This window comes from Magallana gigas, chromosome 5 (genome assembly GCF_963853765.1).
Source record: "Magallana gigas chromosome 5, xbMagGiga1.1, whole genome shotgun sequence".
NCBI lineage: Eukaryota > Metazoa > Mollusca > Bivalvia > Ostreida > Ostreidae > Magallana > Magallana gigas.
In genome coordinates, this window is record NC_088857.1 from 19,399,442 (window position 1) to 19,409,038 (window position 9,597).

The following is a 9,597-nucleotide window of genomic DNA, read 5'->3' on the forward strand; positions in this document are numbered from 1 at the left end:
TTGTTTTTCTTAGTAAGAAAACAAGTCAACAACTTTTCATGCAAACTCCTAAATCATACTTTATGAAACCATTATCCGGTTAATGCCTGTAATATTTAAGGTCAGTTAAAAATTCTTTAATAAAATATTAATGATACATTTGTAATTCAATGTTGGTATATTATTAATCTAAATATCCATTTTCTTGAAGACAGTGAAAACGATCTTCAACTTTGATAACATTATCAGAATATTTGGATTGCATAACATATAAAGTACGATATATTATGTCAACTTTGTACACTTTCTTCAGTGATATATTCGATTTAATAGATTTATTGTTCATGTACACTTAAATACGTCCGCGAACAACAAATATTCAAGTAATTTTTCTTAATTTTGTAATAAAGTATAGCAAATACATTGACTGTGAAGCTCATTGATGCTATTTGACAAGATCTAGTGTGCACATTACACAACTTTCTGATTTGTAAAATTGATTAAATTGATGCCTGGTAATTACATTTTTAGTCGTTTATGTTGTATTAAATAATGTTCGTGAAAATGGTAATCAACACAGTGTTGTGTTAATACACAGGTATTGTTTGGAGGCCGGTTCGTTAGCAAACCCTTCTTTTTACCGCAACACTAAATAAATAAACTTAGATAGCTAATTTTCCCCTAAAATAATAAGTGGTATGAACGTTTCTATCATGGATACCTGGTAAATCTAGAAGCAAGATGATTAAAATCATTTCCAAGCCGATTTATTTACATAACGGGTGCTTATGTCCGGTAGATTGGCTGAAATGGAACCATATTACTGCAACTGAATTTGACACCAGCCCGCTCCAAGTTACTTTGATAATAAGCTAAAAAATCAATTCAAAAAATGTGTCTCGTTCCTGCAGACGGGGAAGCAGGTATTGGTTATCGCCCAGACACGTAAACACTGAGTTAAACGTCTCTAACAAAGTATAAGTACTTATTGTTTTAATAATTTCCTCGTTAATATATAAAGTTATACGGTGAACAATTCGCTGTCCTACTTTCTTTTCGTAGAATAACAATTCACAGTTAATTATTTAGTCTTGATCTTTTTAACCATATCCACTTTTACAACTATATGTGTCACATAAATTTGATAAGAAGTCGCCATGTCCTATACCGCAATAATTCTCTTAACTGTTCTCTGTGCTGCAAAAGCTGATTTTAGAAAGTAAGTGTATTTTATTAATCAAGCAGCGTGATCGAAAAAAGTTGAGTGTCAGCACAACGCACTCATGTTAAAACACTTCAAACAATGTTATCGTCATTAAAAAATTAGAGCAATAATTCTTTTTTACTAAATTTGCCCTGATGAATCACTTTGAACATGTTGGATTCAAAACATGTATTTACTTCCACTCAAAACCGTTATCGAAAGATCTTTATACATCTTTTGCCTTTTGTTTTATAACTCAAAAGATTACTCATGATAAATACAGATTAGCTAGTAATCGTACTTTTACACATCCATTCAAAATTAATTTCGAAGTCAATATTTATTTTGTTCGCCAGAAACACGCCCATTTATACTTATGATGGTCTTATTACTCACCTCACAAATGGAGCCCGTGTCATGTTTTTCTTTAACGCGACAACCTGTCAACCTATTTCCCAGACAAGAGTTTCCGACCTTCCAGTGTTTGGAGGGGAAATTAATTTTTACTTAGCTTCAAAAAGTTCTGATGATACTACTGGACAACTGATTTTTAATCATGATGGTTACGCGTTTGATAATACCAACGAAGATAACCATCAAATACAGTAATTCATTTTCATCTTAACTAACAAACAAACGAGTGGTAAAAAAAACTTTATCATAACAGAAACACTTATATACAGTTGTTCAATTTACTTCCTTTTATAATACCTTATATTGGTTTGTTTGATTGTGCATTATGCTAAATGCAGCGCTAACCGAAGAGATACAGTCCGTCTACATTATGAATACCACCGCGTTTATTCTCTATGGAAGCCTAGGATTCTTTGCCAACAACACAGACAACGTAAAAGGTGTAATTTGCGATTGGTCCTCTGGAAAAGGAAAGTGAGAAAATAATCTTTTTTTTAGCATTTATTTAGTCTTATTTAGTGACACTATTTTTAATGAAATGATTAAACGCTTCCGAATAATTAGTAGAATTAATACTATTAAATTCATAAAAAGCAATATTGATAAGAAAATGAAAATTGACAGGAAACAAACATAATTAAATAAACAATTAATAGTTTGTCTATAGCAAGCCTTACTTTAAACTATCAAAATATAATAATTTTTATCACGAAAAATATATACGAGTGGCATGTTTATAGGAAGTATATATAAGTCTTTGTTGGTTTATTTGGAATTCATGTTCTTGCAAATTGACATAAAACTTACGTTATGCTGAACATAAATATGAAATAAGCGGTGATAACAAACAGTATTAAAAATCAATAGTCTATTTATAAATGCAGCAAATTCTGGGTAGAGAGCAACTAACTCCACGTCATCTCAACTCTTCCGAACAAATTCGCACGATGCTGGTTATTGGCAATCCACTTCGATTTGCCATAGTACTTGATGGATGTCAATGTGTCAAGGGCAATTGTGGGCATAGCTATATCGGAGGAAATATAGCGGGTATATTATTTTATTTATGCATTTAGAGTTAATTAACTTCTGATCAAAACGCTCCATCCACGATTTATTATTTTTGTTTATAATGGCAGATCCATTAGATGCTAACATTTGATTAGAAAGATTTAGATTAAACTCTTAGAACAACTTTTTTGACTGACAGTGTATAAAGATTTCTCAACTCTAAATTTAAGAAATCTTTAATTTTGTCCAAAAAACCTTCCATGTTTACGATAATTAAATAATATTCATATTTTAGGCGAGAAAATATCAACCGATGGCACAATATCTTTTTCAAATGCCATGACATTGTTTCTCCCTAATCCAGCATCACCGATGTCTTTTCGCGAGCTTCTGGTTGGAAGCATTCATAGCAACAATACCATAACATTAATGTTGTCCTATGAAAAAATGCCAACTCCAGATATCTTGACGCGGTCAGGAGACATGCAGATTTTTTTAGTATTGAATAACATAGATAATATTTTGACATGTCATATTAACTATCATGAATATAATAAATTATATTTTCAAGATCTTTAGTCCATTGAATATTGAACTTTACCATTTCAAATCCGTTTTAGTCGTGTGAAATGGTACAACGTTTTCTTTCATTGTGAAAAAGAGGAAGACAAAAAAGAAATCAAAGCCTTACATGGCATCTGTAACATTTTAACATAAGAGGTGAAGTTTGTACAATAACTGAATAGGATTACATTTTCATTCTTTTGGCTTACAGGAGTTACTGTTCTTCATAAACGTTTGTTGTGATAGGGAAGCAAGCTAAACCATCCAAAATAAATAAATTATCTATATAATACTTTGATCAACATTGTTTTAACCTATTTAAAACATGAGAAAGTAACTGGTGAACAAACAGAAAATTATCATCACATATGTCATGCATTTATTGCAATAAAATTTTATAGTAAAAGCGTATTCATGAAGTGTTCAATTAAGCAGATATTGGGAATGCAAAACTTATTACGTCAAATTTTTAAAGCATTCAAATTAATATACGTAAAATTGTGAATAAATAAAATAAATATTCAAGAAATCTGTCAGTAAATCATAGCTAATCAGCTCAGTTTTCTGACAGTTTTAAAATGTTTAGATTGATAATAACATAACATTTAATTATCAAATTGCAATGAACACCTATTGACTGTAAAGTGACATAATCCTGTCTTTTAATCTAAGAAAACTGAAAGACTTTGTAGGCATTCTTTGAAAATCGCTCTTTTTAAACAGAAGTTTAATGTGTTTTCTCGAGAGATTTTACAAAGAAGGCTTGTTTTATATGTTACACGTGCATTGATACCATATCAACTTTTTGTGATGTACATCACCTCAAAATACATAGAAGCCAGCCACATTATATACGGCATTTTCTGCCTTTTATTGTTGCTTAAAGTAAGTCTATCATCAATATCAAAATCAAATTACAACTGTTGAATGAAAGATGCTATAAAAACAGCATGTAATATTAAGGACATCGGTAGTCCTTTCTTATATTGTCCTAATAATGTACATGTACTTATATTCTTAATTAAGGATTGTTTGCATATATTTATGGAATTTTATTTTTTTAAGATTTCTTTTTCAAATGAGCTATTTAAAAATTTAATTAAGCTTGTACTTTAAACCACATATTTAATTTAATCTTAAAAATGTGTATGCCTGACATGCAAACAAAACGTTTCCTAGTCCTTTTAAGCTTTTTTTTCCAAGTAAAATCAGATCTTTCGATTCTTGTACAATTTACTGTAGAAAAAAATGAGATAAAATTTTAATGTTGAAAAATAAAAACATTTGAAGACGTCAAAGTAATTTTAGTATCAATATCATCAACAACAAAAAATCATTATCATTCACCTAAAAATGATCGTTGATATTTTATATTGAATGGTATTCTTTAGCTTATCTACGAGGGTTATCAGAAAAAAATCGTGGACAAAGTGATTTACGACAAAATTACTTTGTACTTTGTGGGATGGCGTATGTTTTATTAAATTACTGTCAATTGAAAGTAAGTGTGCAAAATTCATATGAACTAGAATTTAAAAAAAATGATACAGCGATTATTACTTTAATGAATTAGATTTACGGAGCACCATTTCATATTTCCGCGATGTTAGATGACGTCAAACAGCTGAACGTCAAACCTGTTCATCTTTTTCACCTTTCACCTCCACACACTTTTCAAGAAGTCATTTAACCCATTCGTAAAATGCACGTTCATTCCATTATTTTTGTCATTTTTGATATACTGTCTTTTGTGACATATCGTAGATCAATTCTCTGTTCACGCAGTTTCGACTTAAAGGGAAAACAGCAAATTCCATAGGTGCAATATCCAGGCTGTAAGTGTGTGTGTGTGGGGGGGGGGGGGGCTGCAAGAACTCAAAATATCAGTTCTTCCATCTTTAAACGTCTGTGATTCTAATTGTAAACATTTGTTCTGCGTGCACACGAAATTAAATGAAGGCCCGATGCTCCAAAATGTCCATTGACGTCAACGTTTTTTACTTATTTTTCGAGCGTTGTTCGTCCAAATTGGGCAATATAACGATAAAAAATTCTTCAATTTAATTGATACATTTACAAAATTATTTTCATAAGTCATTGTCATGTCATAAAAAATATCGTTTGTTTTTATGCGCTTAAACGATACATTTTCTTAATGAGGACAAATGCGTACAAAATAAAAAAAATTAAAAATCTGACATGCTCCGTGAAGCATACTTATCAAAATAATTAAGCTGTATATTTTTATTGTGCATTTAAAAAATACAAATCTTTACTTATTTCTTGGAAAATACGTCAAGTTTGAATAAGTTTTGATTATACAAGTATCATGCGAGTAGAGTAGTCCGCTCACAATAAAACTAGTCCAAGAACTTTTTTTACAACCCTATTATGATCTTTTCACACTGTGATGAATATTCTTTATTGTCAGATATATAAATCATAAGAAGGTTGTACAACAAGATCGGCAATAATATAAAAAAATTTACAATCACTTATTAATGCATGGAAAAAGTTAAAATTTATTAAAAATTAAAAATAAAAACATAGCAATATTTTTTTTTACTTTAAGTTTTTCTTAAGCCATTGATATAGCGCATCTTAAAAACTTGTCAATTTATATTTTTCATCGAAATATGCTTATTTTGAGTTATTAATGAAACTAAATAAATGCAAATAATTAGGACATTAAACATCACCTTGTTATCAAATGAACATAAACGTCTTACAACGTTAAAAGCTCGACAAAGTATTTTTTATTTATTTTCAAATATCATTTCACCATCAAAGTTATACGTCTATACATGTACATGTATGTATTTTTCAGCAATTTTACATACTTTCAAACTCTTTTACAACATGTTACACTTCATTGTCTTCAAAGCAAACAAAACGGAGAAAACAATCGGAAAAAATAGTAGATTTATGTAAATTCAATAAAGATTTTTCACAGATTTAAAGTTCGAATAAACAAGAGACAAATTTTTCGTTAAGCCCTTTGTCATTGTACATAGTTGTGTTGCAAATCTTTGGTACGAGAGCCACTGACGTCATCACAACTATTATGAACAAATTTGTACGATGCTAGTTAATTGTAATCCATTTAGATTTGCCATCATTCTTAATGTATATCCCTGTTCAGTATTATGCAATCGTTGTAAAGGTTATAATGGAGAATATGTACCAGGTTTTGTATTTCGGTTTTCTGTGCTCATAAGGTACAATTTAAACTTCGATTAACAACACATTATATTATCTACACAAACTAAATTACTAATTATGAATCAGTATTCAACATGTTCCATTTGGTTATAAACCAAACACATATCAACATTGAACTTAAAGCTGCTTGGTCCGATTTTTTTGTAATTACAGTATCAATTTTTTTTTCATACAAATCATTTATCTTAGAAAGTTAAGGACTTTCTCCTATTTACACCAGCAGAATCAGTCTCCTTTCAAAGTTAGAAATATTCAAAGTAAATAAAAATAATTTCTCTTTGGGCAAACGAAAAAACAAACCAAAATGCATCACGGGAATGTTTAGAAAAGGAAACCGCTTGGTTTCGTCCCCCGAATGATTGGGGTTATTCAACCCGCATGCTATGCATCGATTGTAAAGAAAGCAGACTTTAGAAATATTAGCGAACAAAACGTACACATGTTTATTTGTAATTTGTCTGATCATTTCGACCTTTATTTAAAGCGATGTCAAATTCGTAATACAACTATACCCGTCTCGTCGTCAGGGGTGAAATTTAATATACGAAATAACAAGGTACCTTTTAATGTCGTTTGTTTTGTTAGCAAATTTTGTACGTATTTTTCTTCATTGACATTTGGCATAATTGATGGGTAAAACTACTTCAATGTCTATTATTATACATATACTAAGCATAGCCATTGTTTAAAAGCGTGCATAAAATTTGATATAAAATCGGACCAAGCAGCTTTAACTTCCTCATATTGTATTCGTTTTAACAACTTTTTCATTATTATTTAAAAATTTACCGTGGGTATTATGTTGTATTATGTTGTCCTACATTCTTATCGCATCTATAGATTGCAATTCACAGTTCAAAATGTGGTTCTCGATCTCTCGTTTCTATGTCTACTTTTACAAACAAATGTCAAGTTGATAAGAAACCGCCATGCTCTATACGACGTTAATTCTTTTTCCCTTTCTGTGTTTTACCAAGGCTGATTTTCAAAAGTGAGTGTATTTAATCATCAAACGCAGTATAATGTTAAAAGAGTTGAGTATCATCTGACCACACTCAATGTTTACGCACTTAAAACATATAATTGTGATACATTTTAGAACATTTTCGTAATTTTTTAAATATCATTCCATACAACATTGATCCATTCAAACATTTCGTGTATTCTCTGGAGTTAAAACTTTTTTCTACTAAAAATCTACATTAATAAAACATAATATCCTTGTCTCTTAGATTTCATTACTCAACGATAACTTACAATCCATACAGACTAGGTTATGAAACTTCTAAATTTATGTGAATAAGCTTTGGAGATTTTTTTGCTAGAAACACGCCTATTAATACATATGATGGTCTCATCTCTCACCTTACCAATGGAGCCCGCGTCATGTATTTCTTCAACACGACAACCTGTCAATCTATATCCCAGACAAGAGTTTCCGACCTTCCAGTGTTCGGAGGAGAAATTAATTTTTTCTTAACCACAAAAACCTCTAATGATACACCTGGCCAACTGATTTTTAATCATGATGGTTATGAATTTGACAGTGCTAAAGAAGGTAATAATTCGATTTAATAATCCTTTTTTAACCTGAAAAAGCAGATAAACAACAAAGAAATCATCATCATAACAGAAAAACTTACTATACAGATGTTCATTTCACTTCCCTTAATGTTTTGTTATATTGATTTGTTTTATTGCACATTGTGGCAAATGTAGCATTAACCGAAGACATACAGTCTGTCTACATCATGAATAGCACCGCCTTTATTCTCTATGGAAGACCTGGGTTCTTTTTTAACAACACTAACGACATAAAAGGTGTAATTTGCGATTGGTCCTCTGGAAAAGGAAAGTAAGATAATGGTCTTTATAAAGCATTAAAGTTTCTTATCTAGTTACATTCTATATTAAATTAACAATTCAAAGTTTCTGAATTACTGGTACAAATAAACACATTATATTCGGAAAGAGATTGCAGTAGAGTAAAAAAGGACAAAAGTATAGAGAAGAAAATGTATATTGAAACACACAGTCATATAATTTGACATTTGATATTTGAAAATATCCAACATTTTGCCATGCACTAGATAAACCTAACTTTAAACTATCAAATGATGTTAACCTCTATCAAGAAAAATAGTTTATTTGTTTAATGTATATCAATAGTATAAGTCTTAATTTGTTTTATTTGAAGTTTGGTGTCTTGCTTTAATGCTGAACATAAATATTAGTATATTCAAAACTGTAGCAAATTTTGGGCAAAAGAGCCAGTAACTCCACGTCAACTGAACTCTTACGAGCAAATTCGCACGATGCTGGTTAATGGTAATCCACTTCAATTTTCCATCACACTTGATGGATGTCAATGTGTCGATGGAAATTGTGGACATGGTTATATTGGCGGAAATATGGCGGGTATGATTTTTAATCTTTTTTATTTTAAAAGTTGATTTACTATTGGTCAAAACTATTATAAAGCACTTCATATTTTTATTGTTTTCTTATGTTTGCGTGTAGAGTTATTCCTTTGAATATCGATGAAGAAAAACCAAAATGATAACAACTATCTTAAAGCACTTCTAGACTGTATAAAGTGTGTGTAATAGTGGTAGTCTTAAATTATTCTGTAGAAATAATTAATTACTTCTATAATAAAAACTTCCCATGTACATGTTTACCAATTTTTACTTTACAGGTGTGAAAATATCAAAAGAGGGTACAATATCTTTTTCAAAGGCAATGACTCTGTATTTTCCTGTTCCAACATTCCCGATGTATTACCGTGAGCTTTTGGTTGGAAGCATTCAAAGTAACAATAAAGCAACATTAACGTTGTCTTATCTAAATGCGACAACTTGGGAGATCCAAAATGGAGTGAACATTGCATGTTCTATAGAGGCTTCCAAGGGCCATGCAGATTTCTTTACTATTGGTTGATATATATATTATTTTATTAGTAAAGTATGACATTTTATACTATAAATACAATGAATGATACTTCTTGGGTGTTTTTTTGTTGTTGTGTGAATTATAATTTCGAATCCCCTTTCTCGTCGTATGCACTGATTCCAGAGAGAGAGAGAGAGAGAGAGAGAGAGAGAGAGAGAGAGAGAGAGAGAGAGAGAGAGAGAGAGAGATATCCTTGGATGGTAGTTAAGAATAAGTAATCCAAAATAAATCGTATTCTAGAGTTTAAAATG

The 9,597-nt window shown here is 30.5% G+C and overlaps 1 long non-coding RNA gene across 1 annotated transcript; it reads left to right on the forward strand.

Annotated features, from left to right (window-relative positions):
• Positions 1-7,725: 7,725 nt before the first annotated feature.
• LOC105322624 (uncharacterized) lies at positions 7,726-9,394 on the forward strand. The gene is made up of 4 exons (XR_010713997.1): positions 7,726-7,952; positions 8,114-8,249; positions 8,646-8,812; positions 9,093-9,394. It is a non-coding gene; the product is annotated as an uncharacterized lncRNA (long non-coding RNA).
• Positions 9,395-9,597: the final 203 nt, after the last annotated feature.